We start from the raw sequence: 19348 nt of genomic DNA, 5'->3' as shown, positions 1-19348 counted from the left end.
CATCTGACCTCTGAATGGACAATGAAATGGAGGTCCCGAGTCTGGGCCAGCTGTATTTTGTTCAGGTGGGAGCATTGAATCAAGCATGTGTAAATGACCAAGATTATCTGTGATGCCATTTGTATTGGATTCCATTTCAGAAGATGAACAAACTTTGTGATATCAAAGGAAAGCATAATAAAGCTTACAAGTTCGCTGGTCCTGAGACTGGCAGTACATGCAGCCCCAGGGCAAGCTCTGTATTGCATTTGTAGAGGAATTGCTGGATCAAGATACAGTTGGCTGGATGGAGGAATTCTTTTCCTGTGATTCTGCTCCTATGAGGGTGGTGTCCTTGGATCATTGAGCCATCCCTGTTGTATTAGTTTGCTAGGACTGCCATAACAAAGTACCACAAACTAGGTGGCTTCAACAACAGAAATTTATTTTCTTACAGCTTTGGAGGCTACAAGTCCAAGGTCAGGGTGATAGCAGGTTTGGTTTCCCCTGAGGCCTCTCTCCTCGGCTTGCCGTTGGCCACTGCCTTGCTGTGTCCTTACGTGGTCTTTCTTCTGCATGCATGCATCTGATGTCTCTCGGTTGCAATTTCCTCTTGTAAAGAAGAGATTGGATTAGGCCTCACTCTAATGGCCTCCTTTTAACTTAATCCCCTCTTTAAGTTAAAGGCCCTGTCTCCAAATTTTGCCACATTCTGAAGTACTGGGGATTAGGGCTTCAACATATGGATTTTAGGGAAATACAATTCAGGCCATAACACCAGCCTAATGCTCCATTTAATACTCCCTCTTCTTTAGCGGTTTGGTAATCCAGAGAATTCCCTAGATTTAGATTCATAGAGAGATGATTATTCATTTCTGTTCAGCACTGAGGCTCAAGATAAACAATTTTCTTCTTGCTCTCAGAGATGGCAAGTGTAGTAGATGCTGTAGTGCCCGCCCAGATTCCTTTGGCCATTTCTGGTTGACTTCAACTACCGGTATTGGATGAGGGCTCTCCACACTGAAGAAGATTTTTTTCTTTTTTTTTTAAGATGAATGTTTCTTTCTTTCTTTTTTTTTTATACTTTAAGTTCTAGGGTACATGTGCACAATGTGCAGGTTTGTTGCATATGTATACATGTGCCATGTTGGTGTGCTGCACCCATTAACTTGTCATTTACATTAGGTATATCTCCTAATGCTGTCCCTCCCTCCTTCCCCCACCCCATGACAGGCCCTGGTGTGTGATGTTCCTCATCCTGTGTCCAAGTGTTCTCATTGTTCAATTCCCACCTCTGAGTGAGAACATGCGGTGTTTGGTTTTTTGTCCTTGCGATAGTTTGCTGCGAATGACGGTTTCCAGCTTCATCCATGTCCCTACAGAGGACGTGAACTCATCATTTGGTATGGCTGCATAGTATTCCATGGTGTATATGTGCCACATTTTCTTAATCCAGTCTATCATTGATGGACATTTGGGTTGGTTCCAAGTCTTTGTTATTGTGAATAGTGCAGCAATAAACATACATGTGCATGTGTCTTTATAGCAGCATGATTTATAATCCTTCGGTTATATACCCAGTAATGGGATGGCTGGGTCAAATGGTATTTCTAGTTCTAGATCCTTGAGGAATCGCCACACTGTCTTCCACAATAGTTGAACTAGTTTGCAGTCCCACCAACAGTGTAAAAGTGTTCCTATTTCTCCACATCCTCTCCAGCACCTGTTGTTTCCTGACTTTTTAATGATCACCATTCTAACTGGTGTGAGATGGTATCTCATTGTGGTTTTGATTTGCATTTCTCTGATGGCCAGTGATGATGAGCATTTTTTCATGTATCTGTTGGCTGCATAAATGTCTGAAGAAGACTTTTTTCCTCGTGAGTGTGGCAGGTTGGCCATGCTGGGGATTAATGACTCTTGGGAGTGTCTTTCAACCAATGACTGAGAGAAATTTGTGTCTAACTATCCCAGTTTCTTTGGCTTTCAGACAAGATGATTCTGAGTCATATACTTCATATCATTTCCCAGATATTCTCCAAGGGATTAAGCTCCAGTTATCCAACATGCTATTTTGTTTGATAATGTACACTTCATTGACTATCTTCCCTTTTCTGTCTCACATTCTCCCTCCTCTCCATTGTTTATTGTACCTCCCAAATAAATATTTTTCATTTGAATTATTTTCTCTGGGTCTGCTTGTTTTAGGGAGGAGGATAATCTAAACTAAGGCAATTAATATTAGAAGTTGTTATTGGAAGCAGATCTTCAAGATGGATTCTAGAATAGAAGGACTTGACATTCAGATTGCAACAAAGACCCATTGTTAGCACTAAGAGGGATGGTGATCGGCTCTGTTGTATTGTAGCATTATAATCATTAAGATTCTTATTGTGGTTAATTAGGTTGGGCTGAGGTGAAAGGGTGTGCACTATCTCATGCAATATCTCTAGAATCTGAGAGATGGGGGTGATATGGTTAGGCTTTGTGCCCCCGCCCAAATCTCATCTCCAATTGTAGTTCCCATAATTCCCACATATCAAGGGGAAGGACCAGGTATGAGGTAATTGAATCATGGAGGCAGTTTTCCACTGTGCTGTTCTCATGATAGTGAATGAGTTCTCATGAAATCTGATAGTTTTGTAAGGGACTTTCCCCCTCTTTGCTCTTCACTTCTCTCTCCTGTTGCCATGTGAAGAAGGACATGTTTGCTTCCCCTTCCACCATGATTGTAAGTTTCCTGAGGCTTCCCCAGCCATGCGGAACTGTGAGTCAATTAAATCTCTTTCCTTTATAAATTACCCAGTCTCAGGTATTTCTTCATAGCAGTGTGAGAACAGACTAATACATGGGACATTGGTAATTACAAAGACTATAGATTTGGTCAGTTGCTATTAAATGACATTGATGTGTGGAAGAAAGAAAACCACTCAAACTAACCAGCCAAGAACCCAGGAAATTATGTAAAAGTCACAAAATATTTTTGGCAATATTTAAGGAAGCTCCCATCTTCTAAAGCTGGAGAACGGATTGCACTGAAAATCAAGCCTGGCATCAGATTGTGAGAGTAGTAGAATTACCAAGGAGCCTAAGAGATAGTCCTGGCAAGTCTCTTTCTAAAATTACATATCTGATAGGAAAAGAATGAGACGCTGATATCTAGAATGAATTGATTTGAGAATCTTAAAATCTTTCCAGATCTCCATGAACTTTTGGACTTGCATAAATGGCCCACTGAATTTCCCTGATTCCCTTGAACTCTTGGGCCTGCAGAAGTTACCAATCCCTCTTACCAGAGGATAGCAGTCCCTTTCACTCCCAACCCTGCCTTGTCTGGATATGATGCAGAGGACTCACCTAAGGCAGATATTTTGCAAGATAATGTGCTTGCAAATATACTTACTTCAAGATTTGCTCCAACCTCCCCTCTTAGTATCTAGGCTTAATGTGAGCATGGCCCAACTGGGGAAGCTGATGGCTGCACGTGTGATTGGGAATGAGACACTTACATCTATTAGAGCATCTCCCTCACACAATACTCAGTAATTACATATTAGTTAACACAACATCCTGGCCCAACTAGGGAAGCACTGTCTCTGATTTGGGAGGGAAGAGACTATTCAGCAGATGAGTTGCAGGACCTGGCTAAAATACGTATCAGGAAAATGTGCTTAGAAATTGATCTTGAGAGTGACACACAAAGAGTCACAAAATAAAGCTGAATAAAGGAAAATTTATTGATATGAGTCTCTCACATGGATTTAATATCCTCACAAGGACACCAGGAGTCAGCTATAATCTTGTGCTTGTACGATGGACATGCCAGAGCTGCTTTGACCAATTATCGAAGCAGGTGTCAAATGACTCAGAGAGTTCACTGCATTAGAATAGATTTATAGTTTTTGCTTTGATTTTCTGATATGCATTTTCTGATATGAATTTCAGTTACTAAGTTTACTTAACTAATACCAGTGTCCCAAGAGCACTGTCTACATTTGAGTTATGAAGATATATTAACTGTGAGTAATTGCATAAAATACAAACTTTGCTATCTCTTCAGTGAATAAAGCACTACATAAATGACAGATGTACATCCTGACCAGTGACCAATTGTGTCACTTTTTAAAAAATCTTTAGGTAATTAGCCAATGCACATCTGTTATTAAGTTCACACACAGATGGCAAATGTATAGTTGTGTCATCTCCTTGTCTCTCAGTGATAAAGCCATCTGACATTTTACAAAAATGGATACTTGAAAGAGGGAACCGACTGCCAAGGAAACAAAAAGCGTAATGTTGGAAGTGAAATTCCAATCAAATGTAAATGGGCTTATAGAATAAATAGTTGACTGTGGGAATGTTGACACCTCTGCTATTTATGAGACTCTAGACATGCAGTCAGAGAAACTTAGCAAAGGCAACCGTATCAGTCTAAATGAGAAAAGTGGTCATGATGGAAAGGTTAAAGAGAAAAGGATGCCAGTGAGAAATTTCACATTTAAGAGAACTCTCAAGAGATAATTCAATGTATTAAAAGTAGAAAGGATAAAATGCTGGAAGCTGATTCAAACTGAGAAAGTAGTATGAAAATGTGCCAAGGCATACAAAAGATGCTCGCACTATATTGTGTGTGATAGGAGAGGAAGAAGGCCAGCATTGTTCAAACTACTGTTGATAAGCTTTTTTCTTAACAAAGAAATAAAAAACTTCAATCATCAATGCTTTTACTAGATAGGCACTTAGTGAGAGTATTATTTTATCTGTTTAAGCAAAATGATCAAGAGCAGGTGATCCAAACATTGATGTCAGCTGCCAACAACAAACAGACAAAGTCATGATCCTTTATTCACTTTCCAGATATGAGGCAGTTCTCAGACTCAGCATTGATTGAAGAGAAAGATGGTCAGTCTTGAGGAAGAACTTTGCAGTGCCTCAGCAAGCACAGACAGTAGTAATTTCCCCATTTTTTCCCAGAGCCACTTACCAGAGTAATAATACAGTGGTGAAAGGGGAATACCAAGTATTTCCAGGGCTGTTGGATAAGGATCTGAACTGCCATTGGTATGTTTTGAGAGAGGGAGTTTCTGGTGTTTGGTTCTGTTATAGGTTGAATTGTGTCTCCTATAAAAAGAAATGTTGGTGTCCTAACCCTAAATACCTTAGCGTGTGACCTTATTTGGAGACAGGGTCTCTACAGAGGTAATCAAGTTAAAATGCAGTCATTTGTGTGGGCCTTAATCCTATATGACTTGTGTCATTATAAAAAGGGGAAATTTGGACACAGAGACAGACACTTATAGAGGAAAAATGATGTAAAGAGACCCAGAAAGAAGATGCCATCTACAAGCCAAGAAGAGAGGCCTGGAACAAGTCCCTCATAGTCCTGGGAAGGAACCAGCCCTGTTAATGCCTTGATTTCAGACTTCTAACTTCCAGAACCATGAGACAATGAGTTTCTAGTGTCATAGCCACCCAGTGTGTGGTACTGTGTTATGACAGCCCTATCAAACTGATACAAAGCCATAAGTGGAGTCCTGGCCTAAGTCCATCTCACAGTGAGTTCAAAGGCTCCTGTGGTCATGTACTCATTCCCTGAGTCCCTACTCATGATGAACATATTTAGCAGAGTCAGAACATTCAGACTGGTTAACTGATCTGGAGAGTCAGAGCTGCCACTGCAGGAAAGACTGCGTGGAAGCCCTTGAAATACCCTGCTTCCATTCCAACAAAAACAAAATCAGAAGCAAGACTGCATCTCAGGTGGAATGGCAGCAATAAGAGATACCCTCAAAGACGGATTCAGGGGTGGTTGTCACTATTGTCATTACTCTTACTTCTGGAAAAAAGCCAGATGGATTGGAACAGAAGATGTAAACGTCCGAAAACTTAGCCAAGTTTCCAGCTGCTCTTTTGGATTTACCTTTACTGGAACAGATCAACACAGTCTCTTGCCCTTGGTGTACAGAAAATGATCTGGAGAAAGTGTTCTTTTCATTCTTTGCCAGAAATATTTATCAGAAGCAATCTTCATTCATTTGGAAGAGACCAAAGTATGCTGAGTTATATTAACTCTCTTACTCTTCATCACTATATAGTAAAAAGGTAACTTGAGTATCTAAACATTCAACAGAAAATTCATATTGGTCCACCATTTAGATGGCATCCACATTAAATGGACCAGGAGAAGGAAGTCTCGAGTCCTCTGGATGCCTTGGGAAGACACATACGCCAAAGGGTAAGAGAGAAATGCTACAGAGATTCAGAGGCCTCCCACATTGGTGAAAGTTTTAGAAGTATTGTGGTCTTGGTCCCCACCAAGCTGGGAAAGCTATTGTACCTTCTGTTTTCTACCACCGAGGAAAATGCACAGTACTGGAAAGGCTGGTTGATTAGAGATCCAGAAGAAGTAAGATGAGGAGATCAATTACAAGAAATCTGTGAAAGAAAAATATGGGTTGACTATTAGGAATGGACACAAAGTATGTGAGTCTTTGCATCCCACATCAGTACTTACGGTGATCATCCACATCAGAGAAGGAGTAGAAGACAAGATGGGTAGGATGATTTGTCCAGTGGAGTTTAGCAAGCTTTTCTTCTTGGCCATCCCAGTGTTTGCACAATGGGCCCATGAGTGGAGTAGCCTTGTGCCAGGACTGCAGGTGATGCATGAGCCTGGCAGTGGAGACTCCCTCTCACCAGGGCTGATCTAGGCACTGTTACTGCAGAATGGTCAAACTGTCAGTGGTAAAACTGATGCCGAGCCCTTGATAGGATGCTGTCCTCTGAAGACACCAACCTGGAGGTGACAGCCATTTGTCCTTACTGGATTGATACATATTTTGGTTATAAGTCTACCTTCCACGGTTGAGTGTTGTGGCTCATGCCTGTAATCCCAACACTTTTGGGAGGCCAATTTGGGAGGATCGCTTGAGGCAAGGAGTTCTAGAACAGTCTGGGAAACATAGCAAGACCCTATCTCTACAAACAAACAAACTGGGTGTGGTGGTGAGCACCTGCAGTCCCACTTGGGAGGCTGAGGTGGGAGGACTGCTTGAGCTCAGGAGTTCAAGGTTGCAGTGAGCGATGATGGAGCCATGGCACTCTAGCCTGGGTGACAGAGCAAGACTCTGTCTTTAAAAAAAAAAAGAAACAAGAAAGTCTTTGGCCGGGCGCGGTGGCTCACGCTTGTAATTCCAGCACTTTGGGAGGCCGAGGCGGGCGGATCATGAGGTCAGGAGATCGAGACCACGGTGAAACCCTGTCTCTACTAAAAATACAAAAAATTAGCTGGGCGTGGTGGTGGGTGCCTGTAGTCCCAGCTACTCGGAGAGGTTGAGGCAGGAGAATGGCGTGAACTCGGGAGGCGGAGCTTGCAGTGAGCCGAGACTGCGCCACTGCACTCCAGCCTGGGTGACAGAGCGAGACTCCATCTCAAAAAAAAAAAAAAAAAGAAAGTCTACTTTCCTTGCCATAGCACCTTGTTTTGTGCCATTATCTGAGGGATCAGCACGTGTCTGATTTGTGGTTGTATCTCACATAGCTTCACCTTGGATCAAGGGACCACATTTGTACCAAGGAGTAAGCACATGTCCGTGAAATCCACTTGTCTTACTATATCACCCAGAAGTTGCTGGCTTGAATGTTTAAAAGGCCACTGAGAGGTCAAGAAAAGGCATCCGCCTGGAGTTGTTGGGTGCTATCTTTAAAGATGTGGTATATACCTTGAATCAACATATACTGCTATGTCTTCCTTAGGTAGAACAAATGCATGTAGGATCCAAGGCATGGTAGTGTAAGTTGCCTTTACATCATTACTCTGTAACCCACTTTGGGGGAAGGTGTGCTTTCCATTCCCACAACTTTAAGCTTTGGTCTCGAGGTCTAGGTTCCCAAGGGACAAATTAATTGTTTCTATAAATATAAGATTTTAGCAGTTGCCTGGTCATTTTGGACTTCTTACACTAATAGATTAGAAGGTAAAGAAGGATTAGTATATTGAAAAGAATAATTGGCTTTGATGATCATAAAGAGAAAGATTGCTGCTACATAATAATCACAGGAAGAAGTATGTTTGAAACTCGGGAGATTCACTGGGTACCTCTTAATAACTTTGAGTCCAGTGATTACCATAAGTGGAAACTGCTGGAACAACATCCTGACAAAGTTAAGGTAACTGGAGGAGCAGACCTCTTAGGCACGAAGGTCTGTGCTATCTTGTTGAACAATAGACCTGCATGAGCAGAAGTGCTATCCATGAGGGAGAAGAATCTAGAATGTATGTTAGATGCGGGACAGGGTGAATATCAGTTGTGCCCTTGGGATCAACTGCAACAGCTAATAGAAACTGTAGCTTGTACCAGTATAAACCTTGTTGTAAGTTTTTCTTTTCTTAAATAAAAATTGTGTCTGGCTACCACTTTGAAGAAACAGTAACAAGATGCAGTGAAATTAACACGGGGACAGGGAGCATCTGATTGGCACAAGTGATAGACAGTAGCAGATAGAGTCAGTTCCCCATCCACATCTCTGGAGAATTCACCTCATTTCCAATGGCAGCTATCTGCATTTGTGACTAAGGCTGTCTTTGCCTGCAGTGGTGGAGAGCTGCCTGTACTTATGACAATCTAGAAGCACCAGTGAATCAACAGTGCCTATGAGACAGCCCCCAGCCAGCAACCCTCCTATGCAGGTGTATGAAAGGAGGCGGCACAAATCTCGTTAGCGTGAACAGGCAAATCAAGCACTGCAGTTGATCAACAGAGTGATAAATGTTGCAACCAAATTGCTCTCATGTTTCATACTTGGTGATCAGTTTAATAAACGAGATGAAGAGGAAGATAAAAAAAGAGATTTCTAATACAGAAAGAGGAGCTGATAATATATATGCAATCTACAAAAAAGGAAAAAGAGTGTTAATATTGACTGCAGAATTATCTAAAGCAAGCTTGTCCAACCTGTGGCCCATGGGCAGCATGTGGCCCAGGACGGCTTTAATGTGGTCCAACACAAATTTGTAAACTTTCTTAAAACATTGAGTTTTTTTGCGATTTTTTTTTTCACTCATCAGCTATTGTTAATGTTAGTGTGTTTTATATGTGGCCCAAGACAGTTCTTCCAATGTGGCCCAGGGAAGCCAAAAGACAACCTGTTCTAGAGCACTAAAAAAAAAAAAAAAAAATTAAGAAACACCGCATGTTCTCACTCATAAGTGAGAGCTGAAAAATGAGAACACATGGACACAGGGAGGGGAACATCACACACCGGGGCCTGTCAGTGAGTGGGGGGCTAGGGAAGGGATAAGATTAGGAGAAATACCTAATGTAGGTGACAGGTTGATGGGTGCAGCAAACCACGTGTATACCTATGTAACAAAACTGCATGTTCTGCACATGTACCCCAGAACTTAAAGTATGATAAAAAAAATTAAGAGTGATATAGTAGAGACGCTTTCATGCTAGTAAAATGGAACAACAAAAAAATTCCAGTAAAACTTAATGACTGTCATGCCAAACTGTCTAATATACAATAGAAAATAATTTAGAAAATCTGGTACGTTTTGATTGACATTGCTATGCCTTTAGCTTCGCTTAGATTTGTTGGTTTTAAAGGAAACTATAAACTCAGTTTCAGGGATACATGTTAAGCAACTTCAGATTTAAACTGTTTACAACTGCTAGCTTTTGTGTATGGTTTTCATTTGACATTATAAATTTCCACTTTGCATGGGAATCAGCTGGAATTCATTCCAGATGGGTGATTCTCAAAGACATTTTCAGTTAGTTAGAAGTCTAAAACTGTCTGACTTCTAGTCTCTGCTAGAGTGTTTTCTATTTTTTTAAGTTTTAGTAAGCATTTTCTTGAAGTAATAGTAGCCAACTCTTTATTTCTAGTGACTGGGAATTTCATTCAGAGGGGATGGGCGATTTAATTTTTAGGAATGGAAAGCTTTACTAATGAATTAAGTTAAAATATTTTCACACAGCGGTCCAATTAAAATGTACATATGATACACATAATATATAACATTCTGTTCATGTCCCTAATAGCTGACACATGCTTTAGCTGGAAATAAATGAAAACATATGGGCATGAACACGTTGTCATCATGTCAAAACAATGCGTTCATTTCAAAATATTTTATGAAACTATATTTGTTTCAAACATGGTATGTGCTGTATTGCCATAACGAGAAAAGTTTTCCTGTCAAAATGCTTTTCATGGAGTTTATCTGAAGGGCAGCTATGGAGGGCAGTTTCTAGAGAAATCTGTGTCAATATCCTTAGTCCATCCTTGGAGTGTTGCATATCTCTTAGTGTTCTTTCCTTCCTTTCTCTCACTTTTCTGTTATAGACTTAAATTGTGATATAGCAAAGAAAATTGATTTCATGATTTTGTGAAAATATTACTAAACTAGAGTCCAGGGATTCTTCTTTCTTTGCATCTATGATTTTTTTTCTTTTCTTTTTAAAAATTATTTATTATTTAAACATTTTATACATATTTAGGGGGTACAAGGCAGATTTCTTACATGTGTCTGTTGTGTTGTGATGATGTAACTGCCTGAGGGGTTCCTCCTACCCACGGCATAAAGACAGACCATGGCATTAGAGTAGAGAAAGAGTTTAATAGACACTAGCCAGCCATGCCACATGGGAGCTGGAATTTGTACTCAAATGATCTAGGTTGGAGCTCATGGGTTAGGGGTTTTTCAGACACAGTTTGAGGGAACAGGTGGGTGTGGCCAGGTAACAGGTGCTTGTTGCTGATTGGTTGGGATGGAGATGAAATCATAGGGGGTCAAAGCTGTTCTCCTGAGGGCTGAATCGCTTCTGGTTAGGGCCACAGGAGCAGCATTGGTGGTCTAGGTAGAGACATCAGGTTTAGTTGGAGCCATCGGTGTCAAACATGCAAAAAACCTGGGAAGATAACTAAAAAGGTCAATCTACAATAGTGGTGTTATTTGCAGGAGTAGTTGGGGAAGTTGCATGTCTTATAACCTCTGGAATAATGGCTGATAATCCTTTATGTCTGCAGCTTAGCAGGACTCAGCTGCCTCTCCTCCCCGCAGCCTGGTGGCCTCCCATTAGCTTTTAAAAGTAGTTGAGTTTTGGGCATTTACACTGTAGCCTAAATATCTTCCAAAGTTAGCTCAGCCCAATAGCCCACAATTAATTTAGGGAAACGCAAGATGGGGGTAGGTTAGCTTAGCTTTCTGTTATAATTTTTCCCACTGATATAATTTTTGCAAAAGTGGTTTCAGTGAAGTCTGGGTGATATTGTACCCAACAGGTAATTTTTCATCCCTCACCTCCCCCTCCCCCTCTCACCTTTTGTAGTCTCAGCGTCTGTTATTTCACTCTGTACGTCCACGTGTACCCATGGTTTAGCTCCCACCTATAAGCACGAACCTGTGGTATTTGACTTTCCATTTCTGCGTTATTTCACTTAGTATAATGGCCTCCAGCTCCATCCACTTTAATACATCTACGATTATTCAAACTCATAGTCCTCAATGCCTGGGTCTGGTTGGTCCATTTTATTTTTCATTCATATTCTATGCACATTTCTGCTGTGTGCCTTCATCATATCTACTACCTGCAATGCCAGCCTCCTTTCTCTTGATTTATTTACAGCTGATTAGTTGTATTCTAGGTGCCACATTTTGTTTTTTTACAAAGATCCTCAGTAAATCCAGATAGCTTTGTTTCTCTTCACTTTCTGTTTGTTCATTTATAATGTACTTTTGACATTGTATTGTGTAGAAACCTGTATGATTTTATATTTTGAATTATTTCATATATATTGTAAACCAAAAATACAATTCTAAGCTCCAACTGATTGATGGACCCCCCTGCTCTTGGCCAAGGGCACTCCAAAGTAAATCTGAAAATCTAGTTCAGGCCATGATGGGAAGAGGGAGTCAGACATACTTCATTATACCCTCCTCTCTTGGGAATTCAGGCACACCTGTCCAGCGTTAACATTAAAACAGAGATCTTAAGACTGATAAAGATTCTGTAGCAATAAGACACCATTTCCAACCTGACTCTAGTGTAGCATCACATGATACATAGCAGGCCTAAAAGGAATCACAATATTTTACCCCAAAATATATTTCTTTGACATATTTTGAAATGGCACTGTAAGGCTCTCCCTTGTGGGGGAAAATATATATTCTGTAGAAAATCTCTTTCTCTTTTCAGGAGAGATTTAACTAAGATCTAGGAGAGAGTTACCTAAGAGTCTAGCACCTTTTTAGGTCTGATAAGAGCTCTGAAACCTGCTGCCTGGAGGCTTCAGCTGCATAATCAAACCTTTGTCTCCACAACCGTTTATCCTGAGAGCTTGTTTGGAGGTTCTAGCAAGACAGCATAGCTACTCGTATACCCTTGACTGAAGATTGGTCCTCCTCTATCAGGGATGGTCATCCTCTTTGACCGAGTGCGCAGCTTCAGGAGGGACACACATGGAGTGGTAAGGGAGGAAGGGGCCACCCGCCTAGCCAGCCAGATCAGCCAAATCAACCCTGGCATTTAATGGGGTGACAGATGTCACAGCCAGATTGCCCTCACATCCACACAACCATTTATCTTAACCCAGACATTTCTTTCTATTGATTCCAAATCTTTACATAATAATGGATATGGTTTGGCTCTATGTCCCCACCCAAATCTCACATCGAATTGTAATCCCCACTTGTTGGTGGAGGGGCCTGGTGGAAAGTGATTGGATCATGGGAGGACCCTTCCCCCCTTGTTCTTGTGATAGAGTTCTCATGAGATCTGACGGATTAAAAGTGTGGCACTTCCTCCTTCACTCTCTCTCTTCTGCCACTTTGTGAAGAAGGCACTTGCTTCTACTTCACCTTCCACCATGATTGTAAGTTTCCTGAGGCCTCCCCAGCCACGCAGAACAATGAGTCAGTTAAACCTGGCAATAACCAATTGCCAGTCAGAAAATGCTTGAATCCACCTATGACCTGGAAGCCCCCACTTTGAGTTGTCCCACCTTTCCGAACTGAAGAAATATACACCTTACATGTAGTGATTGGTGTCTCAGGTCTCCCTAAAACATATAAAACCAAGCTGTTTTTATAGGTTTTTACAGATCATGTAGCCTGACCACCTTGGGCATAGATTCTCAGGATCTCCTGGGGCCGTGTCACGGATTGCGGTCCTCATATTTGTGTCATAAGAAATCTCTTCAAATATTTTATAGAGCTTAACTGTTTTTGTCAACCAGATATATCTTTTTGACTGGAAGAGTATAAATTCCTTGAGGGCAAAAATATGTTTTATAAATTTCAATTAATATGTGTTTTTCTTTTAACATTGTGAGGCACATAAGTAGTGCCACATCCATTGACATTTTATTGGTCTATTTGAATTTTATTAGTCTAATTTCAACTCTACCACCAACTGTGTTTTCTGAATGAAACTTTAAATTTATTTCCTATATTAATAGTCATTGATTAACTTATATATTGGTTTTGATCGAATTAATCTTTCCCAATTTTTATCTCTATGAATTCTAATTGATTTTTATGGGTGATGTGGTATGAATCTTGTGTTTTTTTTTTAAGATGGACTCTCGCTCTGTCAACCAGGCTGGAATGCAATGGCGCATCTTGGCTCACTGCAACCTCCGCCTCCTGGGTTTAAGTGATTTTCCTGCCTCAACCTCCCGAGTAGCTGGGATTATAGGTGTGTGCCACCATGCACAGCTAATTTTTGTATTTTTAGTAGAGACAGGGTTTCACCACGTTGCCCAGGCTGGTCTTGAACTCCTGATCTCAGGTGATCCACCCGCCTTGGCCTCCCAAAGCGCTGGGATTACAGGGGTGAACCACCACGCCTGGCCTGAATCCTATCTGTTAAGATTCTCCTCAAACTTCCCCTTCCTGAATCTTATGCATTCCTAACCCACTGTTCTAAGCTCCCTCTTCCGTGCTCCTTTTCCTTTGATTTACCCCCGTTACTTCACTTATAGAAAATACTACATCACCTTATAGATTTTTGGTGGCTATTTCCCCTGCAAGACTGAATTCATGAGGACAACAACCAATGTTTAATTTTCTATTTTCAGTATGTATATAGACAGTCCTTAGTATATAGTAGACATTCAATAGGAGTTTGCTGCATAAAAACTATTCTTACAACAATCCTGTAGGATAGGTACTATTTTTACAGAAACTGAGACTCAGAGAGTCTAAGTGGGTTATGAAATTCACACAGCAGCAATTGCATGCTGAAGGATTCTATTCGTAGTTGTGACTCCAAGTTCAAGGATTTCTTCTAAAGGCTGCCAGTGCTAGAAATGTGCTTCCCTCTAGACTCAGTGTTGTTTATAGTTTCTAATTGATTTGTGACTTTGAAATTAATGGAAATATTATTTATATTTTTCCTATTTGAGGTATAATTTTTTGACAGTTTTATTGAGATGTAATTTACATACTATGCATTTCACTCATTTATTAGTTTTTAATATATTCACAGATATGTGCAACATCACCATAGTCAATTTCAGGCCATTTGTATCAACTCAAAAAGAAACTTAGTATCCATTAGCTAACCCCACCCCCAGCTACCACTCCCCCAGGTAGATTATTAAGGCGTAAGAGTAATTCAAATATTTGTGTGCTGTAAGTTTAATGTCCCTTTCACAGCCTTTACTAGTAACTGTTTAAGTGTTGTCAGCAGGTTAATTATTTCTAGTTAAAAAACATTTAAAGGTAACTTTCTAATTAAATAATTTAGAGGGTGAAACTTCAAGACTGAGTTGAGTGTTGTCAATGTGTGTATAATGGTTACAATATTTTCATGCCACTTACTCAGGTATAAAGAAGTAATATGTTTTTATGTTTGAAATAACTCATCTGAATCTCTATTTCAGTTCCTCATGGCAGAACACATAGTCTTAGTTCATTCTGGGTAAACACAGCAATTTTGCAATTAAACCCAGTAACATTAGTTGTAACTCTACAGGATAGCATTGGGAAGCAGTGACTGCTGGTTGTTGCCATCTGTCCAGTTTGTCATCTGTTTAGGTGCAACTTGCTCCATCTGTCAGCTGGGCATGCTTCTTCTCTACATCTGCACCCCCTGAATGGTAAGCCTTCTGATTAGGATTTGGTTTATGTTCTGCGCTGTTCCTTTCTAAAGAGAAAGCCCTTAAGGCTTCTTGTTCCTAGTTAGAGGGAGGTAGGAAAATAAGGTTGCTTTCTTAAGTCACTTCAGACCTGTGGGGAACTGGGTGAGGTGGCAGCAGACACTCTCTGCCTCTATCCCACATGCTTCCAGCCAGCTTCTCATCTGCTGTAGGAAACTTTTAGGACTTGGCTTATTCCTCCAGGCCTCTGCCAAGAAGAGAGCCTCTACTTTCTACCATTACACCCCCAAACTTCTCTGGAGCTTTGCATTTACTTGCTTCCTTTTGAAGCTTACTCTTGTTTTGGATGGTGGAAAGGCGGAAGAAGTGCAGGGCGCTGAGATCATTTTCGTAGGTGTCTCTTTTGCTTTTCCTTCAATTCTTTTTGAGAACATGAATAGCAATATTATATGATGTCTAGGAAGACATACGTCACAGTCATATTATAAAAGCATGTCTGGAAAACGCAAACCCAAATTCAAATGAAAGTAACCTCCTACAAGGTTAAGGAAAAAGAGTTTATGAGCTATTTGAATTTATTAAAATTTTAGTTCATAAAATCATTGTTACAGCTTTATTTTGTTAAGAATAATGAATCATTTCTAAATATTTGGACTCTGTGTGCTTAATCAGAGAGGATGAGACAATTAGCAGGATATGCCATTTCAGCAATACCCAAGTCAAAAACAGCCAAAACATCTTGATTAGCATTAGAAAGTCTGATGACTATAAAGACATGGCATAATGTGACAAATCCAAGAATGGTTTCAGAGCATAATGATAAAGGTTCCCTAAATTTTCTTTCAGAAATAGGGTAATTATAATCTTGTAATACATTCCAAGCTTGAGTATACATGAAATTGCTGTCAAAATCTGCCTCAGGATATTTAAACTTTCAGTAATTGTAAGTTTAATTTCTAGTGAAGAGTACATGTATTCAGTTGGAAATAATTTTGCCTCCCATAAAATAGACCAGATTAAACCAAATTAGTACACTTCAAGAGAAACCGAATGCAATAATATGATTTTTTTTCAGTAAATTCTTCTGAAGTACAATATTGTGTCACTGCTTAATTTCTTAAATGTCCAGAGTTGTCAGATAGGTTTTAACTTATATGGTACCTCCTGGGGAGCTGTGAGGAAAATGATTTTCAGGTTGGTTCCTGGCTTTAAGGAAACAGTACAGGAATTGAATGATTAATGCCCATTTTGTGTTGGAGGATGCCTCGTCTGGCCTCAGTACTAACAGTGGTGCCATATAGATTATATTGTACACACTACTTTGGATAACATATAAATTTTGATATGAATTTAATTTTTTTTGAGATGGGGTCTCACTGTGTTGTCTAGGTTGCTCTTGAAGTCCTGGGCTCGAGCAATCCTCCCATTTCAGCCTCTCCAGTAGCTGGGGCTACAGGCACGCACCACCATGCCTCACTATTAATTCTAATACGATCTTGTAGATGAACTGTAACGAAACAATGAGAGCTAGGAGAATGATTTGAGGAATGAATAACTTCAATATTTTGCTAAATGAAATCATAAACAAAATATTGATCATTTTCTTTATTCATTGCAGACAATATGTAAGTAATGAGCATGGATGTGTTTCAATTAAATTATTTATGGCCACTGAAATTTGAATTTTATATAATTTTCATATGTCATGAAATACTCTCCTTTTGATTTTTTTCCAACTGTTTAAAAATGTAAAAACAATTCTTGGCTTATAGTATTACGGGGGGCGGGGGGAGGTGGTCCTTGCTCCCAGAGTTCCCAAGATGGTGGTGGGCGGCTTCCAAGATGGTGGCAAACCTGGTGTTCTCTGATCTGGGGTTCTTGGTCCCACGGATTCCAAGGAATGGAATCTTGAGCCATGCGGTGAGTGTTATAGCTCTATTAGAAGCCATGGGTCACGGAAGAGAACTGTGGAACTCAGTGACTAGTGTTCAGCTTGATTAGGATGAACCCGGGCACTTAGCCATGCAGGAACAATGGCGAACCTTTAGCCCGATCAGGAGCAGCAATGGGCACCTCGCTGGATCAGGAGCACAGCGGACACCCTGCCAGATCTGGAGGGATGGAAGTCAGCAGCGGGTCTGTGGCAACAGCAAACAGCAGTGGCGGACGGTGAGCAAAGAAAGCTCAGCTTGAGTAACAAACACGGACCAGAAGAGTGTGCAGTTGCAAGATTTAATAGAGTGAAAACAGAGCTCCCATACAAAGGGAGGGGACCCAAAGAGGGTAGCCTTTGCCGGCACCAGTGCCTGGGTTTATATCCCTATCATTGTCCCTCCTGCTGTGCTCTCAGGCGATAGGTGATTGGCTATTTCTTTACCTCCTGTTTTTGCCTAATTAGCATTTTAGTGAGCTCTCTTTACTACCTGATTGGTTGGGTGTGAGTTAAGTTGCAAGCCCCGTGTATAAAGGTGGATGCGGTCACCTTCCCAGCTAGGCTTAGGGATTCTTATTCGGCCTAGGAAATCCAGCTAGTCTTGTCTCTCAATAGGATGTACAAAAACAGAGGAGCCAGATTTATTTTGTCAATCCCTGGAATAAAATATGAATATCAGTTAAATTAAGCATGTATCTGAAACCTCAGCATCACACAATATACCCATGTAATAAACCTGCACATGTAACCCTGAATTTAAAATTAAAGTTGAAATTTTTTTTAAAAAAATAAAACTTCTTATGGTCATTTTATGAGCACTTTTTCATAATCTTATTTGAATAGACTAGAAAATTTGGTCATTCACTAATATGATATTGTGAGTATAAGAATCACAGAGGGAAAAATCAAACTTACTGTACTAGGTTAAATACAATTTTATCTTTCTTGTATTATGATATGCAGACTTTTATCAAATATTGTGAGCTTTTAATTCATTTCTGGATTCATTTAAATAGATTGAAAAAAGTTGAAAAGGAAAGTATGCATTGAGGAACAATTGATGAAGTGATAAGATGATGTAATCTGCTTCATCTTATGGAAAGTCACGAAACTTTGCAGACTTGGTCCATTGCAAATTCATGATATCTCACCTCATTTGGGTTCTTAATGCTACTTGTCAATTCTTTTCTTATTCATTGCTTGTTAAATTCTTATTGCATTCCTCATAGCAGCGGTTTTAGATTTTCTATGCTTTCAACTTCCACTCTCATGGCCTCTTACTCTAAGCAGATGACTCTCCACCTTCTGGACTTGCTGGCCGTTGCAAGCTTTTGCAGTTTTTCTCCCCTCATACTCAGACATATCAGCTGCCACTCATTCCCCATAACCTCACATTCCTCTTGATCTTTACTTCTTTGTTTTCTTTCATTGCAGGAGGATAATGTGTCACTTACAGTTGTGCTCTTTCCACCACCAGTTTTTTTTTTTTTTGCCCTGAGCTGGGGGTTTTGCTATGTTTCCCAGGCTGGACTTGAACTCTTGGGCTCAAGCTATCCTCCCACCTCAGCCTTTTGAGTAGCTGGGATTACAGGTGCGATTCACTGCACCCTGCATCTACCACTATTTGTAAACTTCTTCCATAAAATTATTCAGTTGATGATTTTCCTTATCTCTTCTGTTAGCGTCCCTCTGCCTTTTTACTGGCTCTTTCTCTTCTTTTTATAAACGTTATTGGATCTCCTAGTCTTTTAAAACAGGGCTTATTCAGCTTTTCTTCACTAATTCTCCCACAAGCCAGCCTCTGTTCTGTTTGGGCTTGCCTGCACTTCTGTTCTCACTGGTAAGTGCCCACACACATCACCCCTTCGCCCTTGCCTTAACACAAACAATGAACAAAATCCATATCAAACTTAATCATCTCTTAGACCTTCTGCTTATGTAAGACCATTGTTCAGCCTCCTTTAGGTTAATCATTTTATGTCCCCAAAATACAGTCTATATGTGTTGTCTTTGTCTCCCATTATGATTTGTTCCTTTAGTCCTTGCAATCTGCATTCTCTTTTCACTGTTCTTTTGAATCTGTTCTCAAGAAACCAATGACTTTCCAGGGTATAAACACAACACATTATTATTAATCATGATCTTCTTTTAATTCCCTAGCATTTATCCTTTGATAACTAATGCATACTTCTTAGAAATGTTTATTCTTTGGCCTCTGGAAAGTGCTCCCTTCTTATCCCAGATTGTTTTCTCTCTGAAAATGTTGATGACTCTTTTTTGTCCCTGCCCCAAAGGTTGGTGTTCTCCAAAGTCATATCCTAATCTCTC

The 19348-nt window shown here is 40.2% G+C and overlaps 1 long non-coding RNA gene across 1 annotated transcript in view; it reads left to right on the top strand.

Annotated features, from left to right (window-relative positions):
* The window catches only part of LOC131383274 (uncharacterized), a 64732-nt gene that overhangs the window by 33224 nt on the left and 12160 nt on the right, over positions 1-19348 (top strand). Inside the window, exon 3 of the long non-coding RNA XR_009213173.1 lies at positions 14964-15087. This is a non-coding gene — a long non-coding RNA (uncharacterized LOC131383274). The remainder of the gene's footprint in view (positions 1-14963; positions 15088-19348) is intronic.

The sequence above is a fragment of the Hylobates moloch genome, unplaced genomic scaffold (genome assembly GCF_009828535.3).
Source record: "Hylobates moloch isolate HMO894 unplaced genomic scaffold, HMol_V3 SCAFFOLD_4, whole genome shotgun sequence".
NCBI classification, from domain to species: Eukaryota; Metazoa; Chordata; class Mammalia; order Primates; family Hylobatidae; genus Hylobates; species Hylobates moloch.
This window is presented reverse-complemented; position numbering and strand designations above follow the sequence as displayed.